Source organism: Lonchura striata, chromosome 1, assembly GCF_046129695.1.
Source record: "Lonchura striata isolate bLonStr1 chromosome 1, bLonStr1.mat, whole genome shotgun sequence".
NCBI lineage: Eukaryota > Metazoa > Chordata > Aves > Passeriformes > Estrildidae > Lonchura > Lonchura striata.
The window spans coordinates 36229539-36252628 of record NC_134603.1 but is presented as its reverse complement, the minus strand read 5'-3'; positions in this window follow the sequence as shown (position 1 = coordinate 36252628).

The following is a 23090-nucleotide window of genomic DNA, read 5'->3' as shown; positions in this document are numbered from 1 at the left end:
GAATTAAATATAATAAAAATCAACTAAATATAATTAATAAATTTTTAAATTTCGCAGCAATGCAGCAAGCCTGAAGCGATATAGTAGCTGAGTGATTCCTGTAGCAATAATGGTTAAACACAGCTTTTAAGTCAAAAAATATCAGAAAAGACTGAATTAATTATAATTACAACAAAACAACTTAATATAAAATCAAATTGTAACATTACATATTATTAAAAAAACATAAATTGAAAGACATTAAAAAATGATAAACTAATTGTGATTACAACATATGAAACATATAAAAACTTTATCTGGAATATATAAAATTGTCCTAAATCAAAGTCCAAATTAAGGGTACAAAGCACAGTAGGATTTGTGACTTCATCTGATTTAGAATTTGCTTCGTCGCGGCGCTTGCGATGTTTAGCTTCTTAAATTTTTAAAGCAGAGTCAGCGGATAACGGCACTTGTCTTAAAGTAGAGTTAGCAGATAGCGATGTGGTTTGTTCAATTTGAATGTCCGTTTGAGAGGTGGGCATAATATCTTGAGTATTAATTAACTGGGATGATTTTTTTTTTTCTATAAAATATAACTCAACAAACAGATTATTCAAAAATAATTAAAAGCAAAAAGAGGAATTTGTAGTTAAATAAAAAGGAATATTGGGTAGGGTACATTAAGGAATAGGATAGGGGAATCAGACAATCACTTAATTAGTGATTGCCATGATTAACAGGGGGTATCGGTAAGGGGTGGACCGGGGCGCCGCCATTTCAGGGGGAAGACAAAATGACGGATCCTCAGTCCCGGGTTTCGGCTCCATTTCCTCGGGAGAAGATCCCTCCCGACCCTCCCCCCGGAGGACGAGCCCGAAGAAGGATGGGGGAATATCCAACCCCGCCTCCCCACAACAGGGACTAGCCTCGTGCAGGGACGGTGCAGGGCTATTGGGAGAGAAATGGGACTGGCGGGAAGCCAGGGGCGGAAAAGAAGGGTCAAGGCGGGAAATGGGTCCCGAGCGGCGTGGCCAGCGCCATCTTGGGAGGGGTGCCAGATACACTGCACTTGGCCTGAGCAGTGTCCGGCAGGGCACTTGGGGCGGCTCGGCCACAGCAATCCCCAAGGGAGGATAGGAAAGGGTTTTAGGAAAGTCCGAGGGGATGGGGATATAGGGAGCTTCACAGAAGCAAAAAGGGGAAATTTATAGGAGGGGGGGGGGGCCGCCCGACGCAGCTGGATGTCGGCGCAATGCGTGGGTGTAAAGGGCCCCTTTTAACAACTCTCCTATAGCTAACGTGTCGCCCTCTTAGCTGATCCTTACTGGTGTCTTTTCTACCCCCTCCGTCCAGCCCAGAATGGGGAGGGGAGGATAGAGAAGACAACTTTTTCGAGGAGAAGAAAAAGCGATCCAATCTAGGTCCCCACAGAAGACTAGGCGAAGGATAGCACTCAGTGCTAGCTTCCCCCAGAAAAAGAAAACCCACCCGCTTGCCAGGGACATGCACGGCTACAGCCCCAGTCTGGGCGCAGACGGGGGTTAAAACGCGAGAAAAAAAAAGGTGGCAGACCCAGCCGCCCGTCGGGGCGATCCCCACCCCGTGTAGCCCACCTTACCTTGCAGGCTCGGACGGAGATGGCTTGAATCTTCTCCTCGACTCGATGGAAAAGTCGCGCTAAAAACTGGGGATGTTCCTTCCCGGTTTTGGCCCTTCCGGAAGCCTGGGTGTTCCCGTTAAACCAAGACTCGTCCCCGAAGCCTTGGTTTCGGCCACTATCAGCCTCCGGTGGTCTCGCTGCAGATGCTGACCGAGGAACGAACCTCTTCTTGGTCAGCCCTTCTTCAGGCTCCCCCGAGCCGCTGCCAAAACCGCCCTCTGTGTCCTCGGGTAAGTCTGCCCGCCAAAAAGCTCTGCAGCCCGGCTGCCCGTGCAGCGCGGCTGCTCCCGGGCGGGAAGATGGCGAGAACGAAGAGGGTCCCGGAGCGTCAGTTTTTCGCTCGGCGCTCAGCTCCTCTTAGCATCAGGCAGAGCTTTTACGGCCGTAGATGTTCCTCTTCCCTCCTTCTTCTTCTGTGAGGCGGGCGCCCCCACAAATTCGCCCGTTTTTTTTACAAGACAAAGGAGGGAACCATCCTCTCGCTACCATATGTTGTGGCGCGGCATGCGCTCCTCGCCGCGGCACCCCGAGCGGTGCCGTGCTGGGCGGTGAGGGAAGAGAACGGGCGGCCGCTTTCCCCCGCAAGCTCTGCAGTTTCAGTTCGTGGCGCGCAGGGACAGACGAAGGCGACACGGGACTTGGGGGGGAACGAGATGGTTTTATTCCATGAGCCCCAAGACCCCGGCGGGCGGGGGGGCAAAGGTTTTATACAGAACTCAGGAGGACGGGTGTAGGAACAGCAACCAATGAGGGAATAGCAGGGGAGGAGTTTAGGGCAGAACTAACATCTGGAAGCTGAGGAGGGGGCTAGAATGAATGACAGGGAAGGTTCTAGGGAAAGGGGCAGGGAAAGGGAGGATTGGGGGGGGGGGGAAACAGATATTAAACAAATATCAAATGAAAGAAAAACACACCACCGCAGGACTTCTGGCATGAGGGCCAGATAAGCCTCCACAGTGTCCCACATCCAAGCTCCCAGTAAGTGTCAAAACTCCCTGGAATCACATCAGGCCAGCAAAGGTGCCTTTGTGGCCCGCTGCTGTCCCTGGTACTTCCCTCAGTGCAGCCATGGGATGCCATGTATCACCAGCTTTGGTCACCACTGAAGTAGTGGTGGGACTTTGTCTCTGTGAAAACTCCAGTAAGATCCAGGAGACCTCTTTCTTCACCTCGATGCTCACCAGTGCCCACCACCTCTGGGCAGGTAGCTCATCTCCCTGGTCTCAGCCTCTGAAGAGCTGAAGGCATCCCTGCAGCCCAGAGCTGAAATCTGGGAGCCAGGTCTCACTCTCAGGAGCTCAAGATGAGCCTAGAAGATTAAAGTTTGTGTCTTCATGCATCCTTACATTACCACAGACCCTGGCCATCTCTAACTGCAGTGGATGTAAGTTAAACAAATAAAGCCCTTTCATATTGTCACACAGGTAAGGAGGGTTTTTTTCTCCTAATATGAAGAGCTTGAACAATTGAAAATATGTAATCTATCAAAAAAATTTGGTGTTTTTTTTTTAATCTACAGAGAATTATTCTATTAGCTATCTTCATCTCCTGATGTGTAAAGCTGCAGATAATACAGTGGATCGTTGGTGTTTTCTGACAGGTGTGTGTTTTTTTTCAGTCATGTTTATTAAAATGCTTAAATGTTTTGATTAGACTAATTGAAAGACAACACCGAAATAAATTCAAAATATTTCCACAAAACTTAGGTGTTATATAAAACCATCAAAAAGTGAGTTGTCATTGTACTGATTTTTGCAGGAGGGCAAGTTCAAGTATTTATTTTGAAGCTGATAGAATACAGAATGATCAGAAAGACAATTTCATTCTCCTCTGCAAATCTTCTTCCAGATTCCTAAGTCTCTCACAAAGCAGATGTCATTCAAAATAGAAAACCACTAAAAAATAGAATCAGCACTCTTAAAGAATTCTGCTATGCTTTATTTGCTAGTAGAAAACATGTGTATTGAATGCTAATTACATGTTATTTTAGGAAGACAGAGGACTTCATGAGGCAGATATGAACAAGCTGCAGAAAAGCACTGCTTTCAGTGGCTGGTGCTTTTCTGTAATCTCTTCATATTACTGCAGCTGTTATTTAGCCATCAGAAGCTTAAATGACACACAAGAAGCCTTAGGAAGAAGGCTCAGTTCAACAAAATTCTATATTTAGTCTTTTTGGTAAAAACTGCCAGTATAAGCATTAGGAGCACTGAGATTCTCAGTTTCTGAACCTCTGATTTTGCAGGATGATGGAAAAGAAGGGCAAAGAAACCCAGTCTGCTCCTCAAAGAGGTGCCTCTCATCTATGTTATAGCAGCATCTACTGAAAAGCTTTTCCACTGATTTCATAAGGCTTTGATAGGAGCCTTCAATGGGAAGTGCAGAGGAATAACTGGATGACTTCCCAAGAGCTGCTCTAGAGCAGTGGATGTTTAATTGCTCTAAAAACCATGACATGATAGCCAAATTTCACTAAGAAACCATATAAATCCCTTGATACTACAGACTGACTAAACATATTTGTGCCTAAAATTAAGAACAGAACCACCTATCCACTCTGATTTTGGGCCCTTTTCTATGAATTGTTAAAGAACCAAGAAGTACATATGTTCTTCTCAAAGCTGATACTTGTCTGTTGATATCTCTGAGGTGACTGGAGTTGCAAAGGGGTAATATCCTTCCAGCTTCAAAATCAATTCACAAGAATATGCTGGGGTCTCTTGAGGCTAGATGATAGTTAAGGTAAGCTCGATGGGCTGTGTTTCCCTGCAGTAGTGCCAGCAGAATTGCACTGATGCAGAGTTGTCTCTGTTTCCTGCACACTTCTAGACAGTGAAGATGAGCAAAAATTAGGACCTCTGTGAACATGAGAGTTGGCTGCTATTTCAGTGCTGTAATTTTAAAGCAATACTCAACATAACTGCAGCAGTGGTGCCACTTTATAAAAGATGTCATTTAACACTAGACTTACTCCCGAATCACAGAGTCCCAAGCACCCAAGAGTCCACTTGCTTGGTAAAGAGAAACTGCAGTTTGTACAGCTCTAGATCTCAGTGAAATAGGCTTTATTGAATTTCTTTCAATACATACCAAGTATGCATGAGGGAAGGAGATGCACAGATGCCTGACCTGGGGAGCACAGTTTCTTTAACCTTGTATCTCAGCCACTGTCCTGTCAAGCTTATCTAGCTTTCCTCACTTACCACACTGAAAGCAATTGGAATCAAAACTGGTCATTCCCAAGGACTATTGCCCACAACGTGCTGCTCAGGTTAAGCAACTTGCAACTTAATTTGGTTTTCAGTGGCTTTATCTTTCTCAAAGTCAGTAAATGCAAGATACTTCACCAGGTAAATTAACCACTGAATTAATTACAAATTCCAGTTGAAACCTGTGATAATGCCTAGTAGCTATGAAATGAGTGGTGCACATTTTAGGTCCTTATTCCTCATGTTGATCTTTTTTCTTTGAAAAAAAAAAATGTGTAGGCTGAAAAAGCATACATGTAGATTTGTTTCAGCACAGAGGAGTGACATGGGATACATAAGAAAATATACTCAAACCATTTATGGGTGTACTGTAGAGTGTTCTGTGGACTTTTTATTTGGTTTAGTGAGGAAGCAAACCAAGAATATGTTGAAACTTCTGTCATTATGTGGCTGCATTGTAGCATGTCAGGAAGATGAATAATGTTAGTTTGAAAGATGTTCCTAAGGACAGTATGGTAGCTTAAATAACTAAAACTAGCCTCTTTGATTTTATACCTACTGTCAAATATAACCCAAAACATGTTTTATTATCAGTGGTTAGAAATTTTCACATGGTACTTCTTTACTGGTTGACCCAACATAGGCTCCTGTTAAAAAATTATAACCCTTGGAGTCAATTCCCTAGAGTGTCCCCAAAGCATTTCCTGAGTAATAATGATGCAATAGTTTCCTACCTATTGATGACTGTCCCAGAGCACCTCAGAACAAATGCTCCCATTCCCTGAAAGCTGCTCAAGTACCAGGATGCTGCTATAAATGGTTGAAATGTGATGCAGTTTCCCCTTCAACTTCCTCCAGATCAGCCTAATGGGGATTAAGGGCCATTAAAGGCTCTTTGCAGCATATGCAGTTGCTATTGATCAGTTGTTTTAGCCAATGATCTGATTACAACCATCTTCTCTTCACATTGCTTTACTGGCAGAAAGGAACATACAAACACACAATAAAAGGTGAAGAATGAAGGTACCAGACCTTCCTGTATGTGCTAAGAATTTGTTTATTTGTTAAAAAGAAATATTGCCATTGTTTTTTCCCATAAGTAAAAGCTGCTATCTGCAATCCCAGAAGCCAGTTTGAAACAAAGTAATTTATACCTGTACAGCTCAGGGTTTGTCTTGCCAAAGCATGGTGCAGTACATTTTGCATTTGTTACTGAATGGAGGCAGAGCTTAACCAAGATTATTTTGGTAAATACTTTCCTGCCTTTCACTGCTGCAAAGTTTAGGAGAACTTCTGATAATTGGATCGTGCCCTCTTGGACTGACAAAGCTGCAATCTGCCTGTGCTGAGTCAGACTTCTAACCCCGTGGCTTTTCAAATAAGCATGTGTTACCCTCTTGAACCACATCTTAAAAGAACCCAGAAGTGACTGTGCTACACAGAACTCAACTGTGACTCTGAAACATTTGGACTCTGAAAGCAGGTGCTGACTGAGCCCCTGTGAAAAGTGGTCTGGGGAGCAGTATGTCAACATTCTGACTCTCCTGGCACTGAGCCTTCCAGATTTTTGGATGGTGTGAAGACTGTGGAGGCTGTACAGAGGAAGATCTGAAATAGTCAAAGTCAAATGTACAGGCCTCTCATGAGGGAAGGTGAAGCTGAGCAGAGACTGTCTGAAGAGCAATCATTTAGTGTCAGCACTCAGTCTCACCCAAATTCTGGTTTTGGTGCTTCTGTTCTTGCAATAGTTTGATCAATCATCCTCTGAATGATTTCTCTGACAAGGTGAAGAGGGAAGGAAGGACACTGAATTGAGAAGCCTGAGACAAAAGAAATCCCTGGTAACTCTGAAGATCCTTTGTGGTACCAGCATTTATTTTGCAGTATTAGATGGCTCTTGGGGAGGAGATCAGGCTTCATTTGTGTGATTGTGACAGTCTTTTATGAAATAGTGGCAGAGTAGGGGTAGCACACTGGCTCTCCTATTCAAAGCAATAGAACTGCTGACAACCCCCATTTCAGCATGCAAATTGGCATTAGGTTTAAGAGAATCGATTTAGTAGCTCACACAGATTATGTGAGATGTGTTACTTTGATTTTTGTAACTTGACAGGAAATACAATACAGCTATTTATGCCTTCATCGTGACATAAATACTTCACTAAAAAAGTCACAAATTTGTTTGACTATGATGTGTCATATGGTGGGCCCTAGAATTCTCTTGGGAGGAGGTTCAGAGTAGGGAGATATGTAAATACCATCTATAAAGTACCAGTACTTACAAAACTACAGTATGAGTAGAGAAATGAGATATCTGCCTGACAGTGAAAGGATATCTTAGAGACTGAATGTGGGTTGTTGAAACAAGCTGGAGAGAGGTATCTTCCTTTTGGACCACTGCAATAATTTGGTCTTGATTACTAGAAAGGGCAGGGTTGTGTTTCTCTTAATTTCATGACAAAAGAAACCCGTCTCAGCATAGCTTGTGACTCCCTAAAGGACTTCAGAGTTCTCCATGTGTAGAGGACAGTGACCCAGTTTGGAAACATAAGCATGAGCAGAAAATGATGCTTACCCACCTTTGGAAGTCCCATCGTTTATTGTCAACTGAATGATTCCATGTAGCATTTTATTTTTCTTAGAAGGGAAAAAAAAACCAGTGCAAAATGAATCTATCTAGTTCCCTGGTACTCTGGTGGAGCGGGTTACAAGGCCTCTTCTGAGCCCTAATTTGAACACATTGTTTCCTGTATGTACAACATAGATATTCATAGATTTTATTGGGCCTTTACCTGATTCTTAACTATTTTTCTCTTTGTAGTAGTTTCCACCTGTATACTTTAGTTGTGATAAAGACCACCAGTTTTGATTATCTAAAAGATAACAATGCTCTAAAACCTTGACTCCAGCAGGCTACAGCAGAAAGCATTCTTCCTATGAAATGTCCTCCGAACTCAGTAGATCAGGTTGCTTATTTTCTTCCTAGAGCAGGAGAATTCCATGCAGGCTTGGATTTGCTGCAGATATTCCTGTGCCACACAGACCTCCCAACACAAAGAGCAGGGAGCATCAGTGTCCTTGTGGACTGCTACTGGGCTAGAGGCACAACTCCTCAAGAGAAGCAATTTGTTACCCTTGACCTCAGCACAGCAGTGAGCCAAGGATTTTCAGAAACTCCTGCTGCCTGAGATGCTGCTGGCACAAAAATTTTCCTCCACCTTGACACTTGGTGGAAAGGTGCAGCTGGAGGGAGCTTTTGTGAGGATCAGAAGGAGCAGAATGTGCCTGACTAGGCTGAGGGAAATGGTGGAGGGCTGTTGCAAACACAGCAAGAGTTCAGAAAGGGAGCGTTGTAGACCTCTGTGTGGGAAGGAAACAAATCACTGTGGGCTATCAAGGGGACATGTGATGAGACACAGAAGGAGTGAAGGGGGAGATGTGATGTTTCCACTAGGGCTTTCAGCATACCTTGAGGGAACCAGGACAGTGGAATGATATGATACATAAAAGAAGCCTCCAGTAAGTTCCTCCTCCAGGGCAAATATCCATCACTATCTGTCTTGGTTTGACAAGACAGGAGTCTGTGAAGGAGGGCAAAAGCCTCCTGTGCAATGGAGAAGGTAAACCCCCTCCCTCCGAATTACCAGGATTTTTAAATTAAAAGGCTCTCAGGCAAAGATATGGGAATGGGAGTAACAATTCTTTACTAGGAGAAACTAAATAACAATTTAAAAAAGCAAATGCATTTGGTACAAACCAAACTAGTGATAAAGTCCATAACCTGACACCCTGAGGAGTCGGGGTGTTAGTAGCAGTCCAGTTGAAATGACAGCTGCTCCTTTTGCAGTGGCTGATGAATTGCAGCTGAAGTGGTGATCTTTAGAAGGGTATAGTTTTCTCTGAAGATCTGGTGGCAGTTGGGCCGGTCTTCCTCTGGGAATCCAGCAGAGAGAAAAAAAATAAAAGAGCTGTCTCTCTGGGAATCCAGCGAAGGGGCCACTTCTCTGGGAATCCCGCCAAAGGAGCTGCTTCTCTGGGTATCCCGCAAAGAGAGAGCTGCTCTGTCTCCCAAAAAGGTACCACTTTATACAATAAAAGAGTGCTTGGCTTTCCCCTCTGGGTGGAGCATCTCACAATGGGATGGTGTTACGTTACCAGGCCTGAAGTGAGCCAGTCAATGGCCCATTAACAAACGATTACCTCTTCGGAGCAAACCATCATTCTTGGAAGAGATAATAAACCTGCCCAACCTCCAACAGATGGCAAATAGAATACAAGCTTATCTTACAAACCAGGACATTATCCACCCCTAAAACACTATCACAAAAAATTAATGAGTTGTAAGACACAGATCCTCTCTAGTCAGTTGCTGCTACCTACCTAATTGCTGGGGCTCATACCTACTTTTCCCTCTTTGCAGCCTTGAATTCAGGCACTCCTACAGCATCTGATTATTTTGTATTTGCATCTGAAGCTTATATGTTAGGACCATAATAAGCAAACCGTTCTGCCATGCTGACTTGACTCACTTGGTGTACTCAGGTCTTGTGCAGGGCTGCCAAGAGCTACTTACTATAAAAAGCTAATAGTCCTTCATGAGCCATGAGAGGAATAACAGGAATATAGCCTAAACTCTGCACTGCTTGCACTACCCTTTGATGAAATTTTGCCCCGACACCAGGATGGGGAGACCATTTTTTTCTCCTTGCAATCATTGCACACCGCAGTGAAGGGCAGAATTTTTTACTGTCACTCAGTCATTTTACTTCTGACCTTGAAAATCTGCAATGCTGCCTACTGTTTTGAAAGCAAAAATCATTATTTTAGTGACAGAGTTATTTTGCTAATCTTGTAATAGTGCCTGGCAGGATCCTTGTTCTGTTTCATTGTCTTTTCTTAGAATTCCTGGCTCAGAATGGATTGTAATTTTCATTATTTTATGGAAATATGGTCTAAGTCCAAGCTGTCTGCCATTTCCTCAGAGGGGCAAGTTCTAGCTCACTGCCTTCTTCACTTATTTCATTGGAACTCTGTTACTCAGATTGTGGTCTAGTTATTTCTGTCAGAGGTGATTAAAAAATGTGTATTTCTTCACACATGGCTTTTTTTGTTGGTTTTTTTTTTTTATATTTCAACCCTACAATTCTTGTGTTAATACAAGCAAATTTCCAGTCCTGGAGCCTCTTGAGCTATCAACAAATTTTGGTTGTTAAGTCTTTCCACTTTTAGAAAGTTGGAATACAAATACTTGCGTTTACCCTAGGTGAAGCATCTGGGGAAGTTATGTCTCATCTAATGCTTAATGGTCCAATTTCTTGGTAGATCCATTCATAATTCATCAGGCATCTGATTAAACGTAGTTTAGTCTGACTCATGTGATAGTGTTTGCAGCTAATTTAAAGGCAGAACATCATACTGGCACGACTTGCCAGCATATGCCAGGGAAGTAGAATGAACTCTCTCCTGATTAAAATATAAACCCTTTTATATGGTTCCATATTCCAAAAATTGCAAATTACTTTTTTTCTGGTATACCACACCTTTCTGTTCACACTGATAATTGTTTCTACTTTCCCCTCCTTTTTTTGCCTTTTTTCTTTCTTTGAGAACTGCAAGAAAAGGTTAAAATGTCAATCCTCCATTTACATCTATTTCATATGCAGTGAAATACACAATAGATTTACAGATCCAAGACTGGGCATGTAAAGGTGACTTGGACAAGTGATAAAAATAATTTCTGTTCTTGAATGTGATGCAAAATACAACAGAGTTACATTCTATTAGTATTCCTCATTTGCTTTCCAGTTACAGTTCAGTATTAGGCATTATTGAGCAACCTGGTCTAGTGTGAGGAGTCTCTGTCTATGGCAGGATGGCTGGAACCAGATGATCTTTAAGATCCCTTCTAACCCAAACCATTCCATGATTCCAAGATCCTTTCCCTGACTTCGTAGCAAGTTGATTGTAGCTTTTAGAAAATATTAAGTGACTGCAGAGCAGTGCAGTTTTGCTATTTATATAATGATGACCTTTCTTTCTTTAATATCATAACACAGGAAGAATCCTACATAGTATATAAACCTCTTAAAAAGTTATACAAAATAGGATAACTGACAAAATATTGGAGTGAACAAGTAACTAGTCTCAGCTTCAGAAAAAGAAAATAAAGAGCGATTCTAGCAAGTAATAGTATGAACATTTAATTGCCAGCTATCACATTAAATGAAATTGTAATAGTTTTGTATAGCCTCACAAGAAGAGTGGCCCATAAATAATTGCATTCATAAGGAAATAGTTCTTATAGGTAAATGTGATGACCTTTGCTGGATGTGTTGAGGGAACACATGTATGTTAATAAGGAGCCATCAAATCTGGTCTTCTGTAAAGTCTGAATTTTGTGCTTGAAACAGGAAATCAACTTTGTTTTGTTTGAAAATTATACTTTATTTTTCATTTATGAGCATGAAATACTATTTCTGAGAATTCCCAAGCAGATTCACTAATTAGAGTTAAAGAACCCTTTTAAAATTCCCTTTAAGGAAAGACGTATTTCTTTGTTGTCCTGAGGGATCTTGATAACACAGACTCCTCAAATTCTCTACAGAAATAAAAGCCAGTAGAATATTATGCATATACTCAATTTGAAGATTTCCTTAGGAGCAATGATATCTCTACATTCATAAATCATTTTTGCCTATCATACAATTAGCACATAAAATATTCAGAAAAACTAGCAAGAAATTACTGTCTTTCAAACCACTGCCATTTCCCATTGTTCACAAGAATATGACCAAAGTTAGAACTAAGAAGAGGTGAGCATCTCCACCAGTCTTAGTCTAACAAGTTCTAGTCAGGGGTAATTTGGCTTCATTCTCATTGTATGTGCAAGAGACAAGCAGACATATTTGATAAGGTTGCCATTAGTGGGTTCTAAAACACATTGTTTCACAATTATTATTAGAGATCATACCAGTCTGTTAAAACTCAGATGATGAAGGTAGACTTCCATATTACTCTGTCTTGAGATAAAGCCAAGAATTTTTCAGACTATGGATTAAAAAATAACAAGAGGGAGTGGATGGAAGTAGGTAAAGGCTGGAGGCAGGAAGGGACAAAGATGGAAAGACAGAGAACAGTGTACAATCCATATATTGATGGTACTGCAGCAGAAATGCTTCAGTCATCCTTAGTGGTTTGACATGCACATTTACTGAGGAAATTAATGAATGGTCTCCCTGTGCTAGCTGAGAAAGAAGATCTCTTGGGAAGGAATACTAGCCGGTTAGACTTATCCTGTGATAAAAAGCTGGGACAAGTGGGACTGACTATTTCCACTGCTCACTGAATGCCAGTAGCTGTAGCTGTATACCAGACTAGGTAAAGGAAAAAAAATTGCTTCACTGGCATTTTTGTCATTTCAAAGCAGAACTCAATTTCACATGTGTTCTCCATTCCTTTCAGTAGCTCTTTGAGACTAGCTGTAAAACAACTGTTTGATCATGCAGATGTTAATGGAAAATGAATTCTGGATAGCTAGATAACAAAAGAGGTTTGATTCAATTGACACAAGACTTATTTAATTTTACATCAGACTCCTCTGTGGGTGGCTTGTGAGAAGGACATTCTCCAGTGAAAGAGCAGAAAAAGTAGCACATGACATTGGCATCCAGTTCTGTAAAGCAGCACCACAATACATTTGGAAAATCAATCGATAATCTGAAATGTGCTTGTACAACATATATTCTACTTTTTCTAATAAAATACAGTCTTATTTGGACTCATTTCTTGGATAGTTTGTCTTCTAATAGCAGTTTTCACCTTCCACTTTATCCATAGAAATATTAATCTTTCATTCATGCAGCTTCTTTCTCAGCCTCCCAGCCAGTGCCTCTGGAAGGATAGCTTCGTGCTGCTGCATTTGCTTCTTTGTGTGGAAGGAAAGTGATTTGCTTTTTGTATGCTATTTATAGAGAGCTTTTCCACAGAGATGACATCCCCTCCCCCTGACGGCTCTGAGCATCCTCATACTGCAGCTACCCACCACCTGATGTCCTATTTTCTCATTGGCTCGAGCTGTTCCCAAACCTTGTGACTCCTGTGAGCTAACGCCCAGCTGTACCGGCTCTGAGTCTCCTGCAGTGAGGCGTAATCTTCACTTTCACTTCTATCATTTGTCCCTAATATGCCAAGCATCCAAACAGGTGCTTGCATTCATTCCCAGAGACCCCTGTCCTAGGTTAAGCCCTCAGGTCACCATGGAAATAGATGTATTCCTCGTCTTGCTAAGGTGGTAAGCGGCCCTATTATGAGATCTTCTTAACTCGCTGTAGGACTGTAACTCATCACACCTGAGACAGAGATCTTATAGTCAGATGACCTTTTATTTCCTGAAATTATAAATGCTGTCTCACCCTACGTCTGTTGTTCAACTAACAGTCGGGCGACCGATAACTTTCTCTATGGGATTTCCCTGTGATTATAAAGCCAGGTGACTGTGACAAGGTCACCAGGAAAAACAGTCTTGTGATTTCAAGCTTGACAGAAACCTGGCAGGAAATGCAGATGAGAGAAAGGTCACACTTAGGCAATGATAACCTTAAATACCAGAGACTGAGCTCAGATTTTTTTTTTCAGACCATCAGAAGGGTTCATGAAATATATCTGTTTGTTCATTCCTCCAGGAGACCCTCTCTGTTCTTACATCTCAGTGTGTTATGATAAATAATGCATTGCCTTCCCAATAGCCTTGATAAAACTGCTTCCTTAACCATATGAGGAGTACATTTCAAAAAGAGAACAAGCAGAGCACAGAGATGGAAATTAACCCCAGGACCGCCAGCCTCCATTAGCAATAATGGTGTCTGACAATTTCGGGGTTAAATGAGAAGTAGGTGCCTTTTTACTGAGTTCTGCTCTTTGTTCTTGCTTTAGTGTGTGTCATTGTGGAGACTGTCATGTAAGGTTAATGACAGCCTCTCATTACCCTTGTCAAATATGTAATAATGTGGCCCAACAACAGGGCTGAATGGCTCCTGCTTGTCAGACCCCTATGTTTTGCCTAGCAGATGGTCACTGTGTTTGGAGAGGCCCTCAGATCCATCAGTGCTATCCTGAACACGTGTGTGAGGGAGGCATTTTTCCCTGATGGGACAGTTCATGGATGGAATACTAATTTGGCACAGCAAGACAAATGAGGATTTATTTATTTTTGTTCCTGATAAAAATATGTTGTGTTCCAGGGAGGAAAGGGGAGGGAGAGAGAGGCAAACCCCCATTTCTGTTGCTGCCAGCCCCTCTTTCATTGTCTGACTCCTTACACTGGCAAAATTGCTGCATGGTATGCCTTATGCTACCCCATATTTAATGGGCTCTTTACAGCATAAATGGGCATGGAAATTCAGGCTTTGGTCAACTTTTGATTCTGTATTTTAAAATCCAACTCCTATTCTGCTATCTCTTAAAGAGGAGTGGTTGCTTATTCACTGCTTTAGAGAGGCATCATGTTAACATATCCCCTTGATATTGCCTCCCTAGTTATTAGGATTAAATATTTATATTGTAGTAGCTGACCCTCCTGTGTTAGGTAGTATGCAAACAGAAAATATCTGTTCCTTCTCAAGGGAACATAAGCCTCTTTAGCATGAGGCTGGTGCTGTGGAAGGCAGTGGTTTGCATTTTTAGCTGTATCAGTAGTCTGCTCTGAAAGTTGGTATCAGCCTTTGGCCATGCACCCATATCTATTAAACATAGAGCCCTTTGCAGCACGAACTTACCAGGAACTTACTCTCCCCAGAGTCTTGGGCTGGGGCTGCCCCAGACAGGTACAGAGTTTTATGGGGTTTTAGTTTTTTTTAATTATTATTTCCCTTTCATCAGAAAACATTTTATCCTTTCCCCCACCCCTTTTTTTCCATTTTTTTTTTTCATAAAGATAGTGCAAAGTGATTAATATAATCTTTCCCCATTTGGGGAACTTTGCAGTAATGGAACTCGATTGTTCTTTTTTGGAAATGCCTAATATGAGCAGACTGCACAGCCATAAAATAATGCTTTATCTGATGTGGTTACGTATAATTTGTCTACATCGAGGAGTGGGATTGATGTGACTAAAATTAGGGTAGTTATAATGGTGCAAATGTTCTTAATGTAGACAATACCTCAGTTTGCAGAACAAGAAAAATTTGTTCTAAAAAGAATAATCAGCTCTATTTGTTTCAGAGGGATGTTAACTCTGAAACTTAAATATAGCACTGTAGAAATCAACATGGTTAACTACTTCACTCCTAAACCATATAATGGAGATAATCCCTATCACAAAGAGCTTTTTTATATTTCTAAGAAGTAGATTCAAAAAGCATAGTAGAAAAATAATGGTGGGAAATTGCACTGGTTTCTTTATGTCATTTTGTATTACAATTAATAAAACCCTGCACCAACGTTTTGTCACTACCATCAGTGTAGTGCAGATTTCAGCAGCCAGGCCAGCTTGTTGCAGAACTCATATAATCAAGTCTGTTCTGGACCAAGAAGGAAAATTGAAAGTGAAAAAAAAAATAAAAATCTAGTGTTTCTCAATCACAAGACATGAAAAACTCACATGTAAAATATTAACCACTTCAGACGTGTAAAGAAAACATGGTAGAAAAACTATTTCAAGAATGTCCAGAGGTCTTTTCAGGAGGTTTAGTCTTTTCACCTAGTCATCCTTTTCAAATCTCATTGATAATAATTCTTTTTAGCAATGAAGTGACTAATTTTCCATCCATAAATGATTGGTAAAGATAAGATCCAAAAGTGCACTCCTAAAGTGGTAAAGCACATACAGCTTAGTCATCTCATCCTTTGGGGATGTGAGTGTGCATCTGAGAGACTGAGAAGGACTTTTTTTCCATTGCCAGCCTGACAGCAGGCTTTAAAAAAAAATTCCGCAGTCAGCAGACTTTAGTACTTTTTTAAAGAGACATTTACTGTGAATATTACTCAAGTTGGCATAGTTCCCTTTCCTCTCTACCACTTTTCTCTTACTGAAACAGCAAAGAAATGGGACAGTTGTGGTTATTAGGTAATTCAGGAGATACCTGCTTCTTTATACTGATGGTTTTCCTCACAGAAAGGATCCTAAGAATAGAAGATAAGAAATCATGTGAAGTTACTAGGGCTTCCTGAGGGAAAACAAATGAGGAATAGAAAGGTTGCAGCCTGTGAGTCAGCTTTCTATCGTGCCCACACACATGGTGATGCCCTGTGCCCTAAGGGAACGGGGCACAAGAAAAAAAATAATTGTTCCCATGTAGTATGTCCACCTTCTTAAGTAGACCAGTGAAACACAAAATGTTGGCCAAGCTTGCTAATTACTATATGTAAAGGTGGTAAAGGAGCAAAATTATGTAAATCAAGATGGCAATTAAAGTCAGCGACATTCTTAGCAAGTATCTCTGAAATTAGCAGATATGTAATGAAGTCAACAGCCATCTCTGCTGGTTTTATCAGATGGCACCTTCTGAGGCACAGCAAGGCAAAATGAGCATGGAATCTAAAACTCTTATTTTTTTTTTAAAGCCCCTTTCTAATGCACATTGCAGATTAAGCTTGTAATTTTTTTGTCTCAGCAGTCACTTTGCTAATGCAGAGGAGTTCATGACTATAAAATTCTGAGAAACAGACAACACTTGCATGGGACTCATATTTTAAAATTAAAGCTCCCTGAATTATACGTAAGAACACAGGCCTTCAACACACACACTTTTTGGCTGACCAGGAGGAGAGGTGAACCCAGCAGAATGTCAACTGGGAAAGCAGTGTTATTATTTTTCTATTAAGGATTAGCAGGAATTGGATTGCTAAAGCATTGCTTTCTCCAGAGAATGGGAGTGTATGATAAGAAGGCAGAAATGATGCAGAAATGATGCAGGAGTGGCAAAAATAAAGTGTAGAGGAAAGAAGGGTAGCTTCTAAGCTCCCAGACTGATGGATAGGGTAGGAAGCAGTGTCTGTAACAGCCCCTCTGGCACCAAATTACAGCAGCATCAAAATGTAACTCCAGCAATGAAGAACAGTCTAACTTCAGTATTGAGATGCACAGCTGGTTACTCCAAGGCAATTAAAATGAATTGGCTGAATTTTTTTATTTGAAGGAAGCAGGAGGGGGAGTTCTCCTTTTTAGGAATTCAGGTAAGGTTTGCCTCTGCCTGGGAAAGGTGGGGGGATTGATTTGACAGATAGAATATATTATAGTTTACTGTTTCAAGGGTATTGATATGCTGGAGCAGACTACATAACCTGGAGCTACACAGATTATTTTTTTCCTAAACTGTCTTCTGAATAGGACATGAGAAAGGCATCAAGTTATTTGAGTGTCAATAAGCTAGAGTACATATTTATGGGTAGTGAGCAAAAATACGTTCTGAAGTGTTAGCTGCCTGTGCCCTTATGAAGCCCGATGATGAAAACTTTTCCCAGAAAACTAAAGTTTAAATTCTGAAAAATAAAAAGTTTTCTTTGCTTCTTAAGTGTCATTTAATTATGGTTGAAAAGAGCAAAGTAATTTGTAAAGGTGCAGAGCACTTTTTTTTTGAGGAACTGGCAAATTTAAGACTCTACTGTACAGCAGCACAGGAAAAAGAGCAATGTGATCTTCTCTATTTAGAATGGCCATGATTTAATTGGCTCCTACTGATGCCTTATTAATTAAAAAATATTGTAGGCTCTTTGAAACCTGCATTGCTTCCTGTCTGAAAACATGCTTGTCAATCTTTCCCCCTTTCTGCATTATCATACAGTGAGTGTACAGATTTTAAGAAGTCTTTGTGTTTCTTCCCTCCTGTGCTTATCCTAGGATTGAAAGGGGTTAGGAATCAGAAGTAGTACTTTCCCAGGTTGCACATGATTTTTCCAACAGCACCATAGGACTACAGGCTTCCCCAGTGCTTGTTCTTGAGTATCAAATCCCAGTTTTGAGTATGCAGCTTCAATTGGGATGATTTCACTCACCAGAACCTAAAAGACAAAAAAAAAAAAAACAAAAACAAAAAAAGCCCTTTGCCATTCCTAATGAGACCCAATTAAAAACAAAATTCAAATGCACAGCTCTATTTCCTTGTGTGACCTTCATGTCAGGCTACTGCAAATGGTCATGGTCCCTGGGAAAAATGACAGACTGAGGAAAGTGACTGAACAAAAGAGACACATCTGTCTACTGTTGGTAGAAAGAAGGCACACAGCCCATCCCCTGCTGATGGTCCTAATGGTGCACCACAGCTTTTCTCAGAGGAAGACAGAAGCAGCATAAACAAGTCTGACTTTCCCTGAACTGCTTCTAAGTCAGGATGCCCTCTCCTCTGGGAGGAGCTCTGATATGGCTGTGTGCCAGCTAAACCATTTGACTCATACAGTGATGTTGGTACCTCAGTACCTGCATTATAATGGTAGGGTTGGTTTGGTTTGGGGTTTTTTTATGCTCTTAATATTCTTTTGAGTTTACACAAAATCTCTGCTTTGAGTGTTCTTTTTCTGGAAAATATGGATAAGCGAGATATATATCTGTACAGACAGTTTTTATTTTAATTCCCCTGCTACTGGTAAATTTGATTAGGAGAAAAAAAGATGCTGAACAAATATTTTAAAAATCTGCCAGCTGATTAAATCAAACTTTCTCCCTATCTTCTTGGCAGATGAGGTTGACTTGGGCATCATTTTAAATCTTCTAGTTTAGATTATGATCTTTCAAATGACATTAGACTTGCTTTGATGTTCTGTGTGAGTACAGGACAAAAGCCTGGGAATTGAATGATTGCTCACATTGCAGCATCATAATAAAATAGCTTCAGACTCCAACCAAAAGGTAACAAATGGATTTTTCCCAGAAATGCTCACATTTCTTCATTGAATCATGTCACTCATTCTCCCAGAAAAAAAAGTAAAAGTGCTCAAGGCCTCAAATTAAATTTTTTTCAACAGGGCTGGGAGTGGTGTCTGGGGTCTGGTTTTCTTATCAGTTTCTGGCACTGTTTTAAATTACTATTTTGAGATGAATGGGAAGGCTTTGATTTCAGAAGTTGAAATTTTACCCTTTTTCCTACAGTTGTGCCATTCTGGAGTCAGGTAGGAACAAACTTCAGGTATGTAAACCATTAACAGTCCAACTTTCTCCACTAAAAGTTTTTCCATCACAGGGATTTCCTTGGTCTGGTGGAAGATAGCTGCTGCGTGAAGTCATGATATCTATTGGGCCAGATATATTTGAGAACAAAATGAAATTAAGAGGGTTTACTAAGCTGTTTCCCATCTGCTGAGCTATAGTAATTTTCCATTCTTGGCCCATTCCAGTTGTGAGATAATATGGTTTCGCATTAACCCTTTTCCATTAACTTTAAATTGAAAGTTCAATTAAGTCTTATCACTTTACACCTGGGATGGGCTAACTGTACACTCACAGCCATCCACCAGTGATTACAGTAGCTATGAACAACAGGCTGAACTCCTCAACTCAAACTCCTCAAACATGGGCCTGCACTCAGGTACCCTAGGTTGCTCTCATAAATGACCCTGAATACTCTGTGTCTTTAAGAAGGAGTCACAATGTCCTATTTGGAGCCAGGGATAAGGACAAGCTATAAGGGTGGCACGTTGTCACTGCTGCTGAGCTTCCAGGGAGCACCTTTCTGACCCCCCTGTGGGATTACTGTGGAGCTCCCAGTCCCTGACCATTTCTATAGCAGCTCTAGAGATCTCAGAGCCTGGTTAAATTAATCTGAGAGGAGAGATGCAAAATCTGGTCAACTTCATGAGCAAATCTAAGCTTTTCATGGCCCCTTACGGAGAACCCCAGAGAATCCATATTGTTTGTGACTGTCCTAATCAGGCTTCTTTAGAGGCTGTAAAAGTGTTACAGCTCCATTCTCTGATTTTCTCCACATTAAGATAAACTTATGTGTAAACTTTCATGCCCGTGGTTCATTGATTGCAAACTGATAAAACCAAATGAATAAAATCTGTAAATGACAGTAAATATCTCAGTAAGACATTTTATCTTTAGTAAGATATTTTTTTCCCCTTTAAATACATTTCTGTGTCATTCTGAAAGGCTCTAGTTATTGATTTACACTTTGACTGGAAGGAATTGCTCTGGATAAGGTGAAGAATAGAATAAAACTGAAGAAGGAATATAAGAATAATAGAGGAGAAAAGTGAGGGAGACAATTTAGGGAATCAGGATACTTAAGGAGGAATTTTAAGAGAAAGGCAAATAACGTGTTTTTACTAGTTTCCAAATATGAATTTAATCCAGAAAAAAAAAAATTCTTGCTAGAAACAAAGAAGTATGTATTTTAGTTTGTTTTTTTTCTCCCTGTTAACCACCACAATATGCTTTGAATATGACTGCAGTCCTGACTAATGTGAAGTACACAGTGATAAAATCACTTGGAAGTGATTCAAACCCATGAGAATACAATTGACAATGCTAGAGTTCAGCACCTTAAAGTAACAGAAATCCAAGGAACCTGAACCTTGCTAAACCAGGTTATAGTTCTCATAAGCTTGTCCAGAGAAAGAGATTTCGAGTCACACATTAAAGCTGTTTTAAGATATGTTGTAGGTAAACATAGGCTTGTGTTTCAGCTGGTGTAATGTGTTGCAGCTTGTGAATTGGTGGTGGTGGTGATGGTCTCTGCAGCACCTGGAGACTGGGATCCCATGGAAATGCCTTGACAAGTCCCATCCAGGGGAGGGCGGTGAGGCACAGAAACGCTGGTGTGCACATTGCTGTGTGCTGTGCTGCAGTTTGCTGGCTGCTAGCTTGATAACTGGCAGGGAATTCAGTCCAAATTTGACAAGATTCATGTCTTCTGCAATGCTTGGACAGCAGGGTCCTGTCCATTCCTTTCCTCTGCCAAGCAGCCTGGCACAGAGAGCAGAGTGCAGATGGAGCGGCGCAGCTCACCTGGGTGCTCCAGACACTTATATCTGCAGTCTTACTGAACTCTATTTGTCTTTTTGCTGGTATTTTCCCAAACTAAAAGCTGGAATTTAAAGCACTGCAACCTTTACTTCAGTCTCCTTGACAGCATAAAAAAAAAAAAAGGATAAGTATCACTGCAAGAGAAGATTGAATTCTATGAGAACAGGATACAAGTGGTCACATAGTAATAGCTTTAATTTATCACAACATTGTTTAAGAAAGATAACAAAATTTATGTACCAAAACCAGTCTAAGCAGCTTGAAACATTATACCTTTGTAGATATTCTTTATATTGTGTGGATCTACTTTTTCACTGTTTCTTACTTCTTCTGTATTTGGCCCTGTATGTGGCCAAATTAAAAAAATGAAAATTAAAGACTAGTACCAAAGAGAGTAGCAAAGTTAGAGACAGAAAGAAGTTGGCACTGGATAACTTAGTGAATTGGCAAAGGGACTTGGAGTCTTTCAGTCTGTCTGAACCTTGCTGATGGGAACTGCACAAATGGCTAATAGGGATAAATGGTTTGTGCTCCTCATGAAGAAGTGGAAAAACTGCAGAGTGCTGAAATATGTGGTGTTTTCTGAGAAAGAGCTGGAAGCAGGAAAAAAAGGACAGGTTTGTGGAAATAAAGTAAAGAGAGAGGTGGTTAAAATGAGATCATCAGTGATGATACAAAGAACCATTGCTGTCTCTGCTGGGTTTTCTTTGTCTCATCTTCACTGAACAAAAGATGATTCAAAATAAAAATGTTGATTTAAATGTCAATTTCCTTTTGATCAATAATTCTCATCACTGGGTGGGTTAATGGTTAAATATGAATAGCTTCCATGGACAATTAGAAGGTGAGAGTGTTTAGAGTTGCTTGCCAAAATATTTTGTGACCAATAAAATCCTATGGAATAGTTTTCTTTAAATAGGCAATACAGACTGCTACACTTTCCAAGCTTCAAGGTAACTTCAGTTTGTATTTGCTGTAAGCTCTGATTCAGGCCTATCTGTTGTGATCATATTTCATTTGTCCTTCTTCTGAATGTTTTACTTGTTGATAATTTTAATTTTAAGCTTCATGACATTCATATTGTAGCCATGACAGGTAAACAATTTAGAACCTGTAATTATCAATATTGTGACTTATTTTAGTGTTTTGGAGACATGCACTTTTCAGAGGCTAAAGCAGAAAAAAGAAGACATTGCTTTGCAACGTGTATTGATCTCAAGTATGTAATAACATCTCTGACTCTGAGGACATCGCTGCTTGCAGTCAAAACCGCAGTTTGCTTTAAGCGTATCCAAGCAGCCTATTAAGCTGGCAGGTGAACCGGTCATTGCCCTTCTTTTTTCTCCTCAGCTTCTCAGTGCAGTGTATTAACCTCATGAACATGTTAAAGCAATGTTGATTTCAGTTTAAACCAGTAAAAGCAGCAGGGAAAAACTTCCAGATTGGCATCTTCTTATGTAAGCTGACCAGAAGATCCACTAAATTTGGGGAGACTGGAAAAGAAAATTACCTGTCCAAAGGGAAAAAATACTCATAATTCCTGGTGCAGACACTGCTCCTAGAGCCTAAAGTCAGCTCTACTTCCCCTGTGCCAGTTTCCAAGGGAAATAAAAATCATGCAGTAGAGCACAAATGTGCCTTGAAATTTTAAGGACACTGTGCCATGACCTTTAAGCAACAGGCGCACCATGGAAGAACCTACCTACCAACAGGCAATTATAAACTGCCTGGTATCCGTGGGGAATTCGGCCGTGGTTTCCTGCCTGCCCCTTTCCTCTCTTGGAAGCAGCCATACTCTGCAGCATGACCCTGCCAGGGAACGCTGCAGGGAGGTGCAGAGGGGCTGAGCTGAATTGCTGCCGTGGTGCCACAAACAAGAAATCTGCAGCTCAGTTGCTGCCTCTGCCTAGTGCTTTGTCACTGCACGTAGTAAAGAGAATTTTCTTTTGCTCTCAGTAAATTGCTCACTGAAGCTCTGACTCTTCCTGGATTTTGTTGACACTGATGTGTCTAATCCTTCTGAAGCTGGTTATACCCCAGTCTGGGAGAATAAAAGTTTCCAGCATGCCCATTCCAGCAGGTCGTGTGTGGAAGAGAAGGGCAGCACTACATTTGCTCCTCTTGGGAGCAAATGGAGTGATGGCAGGGTGGAGGCTTCCTCAGAAGGAGTGTCGGGCAGGCTGCTCCTGCAAAGACCTTTCTGCACATATTTGGGGGCTGCTTAGTGATTCATCTTGCCAGCCAGCCCCTGTCCTTGTCCCAGTTCTCAGCACCCTGCTGG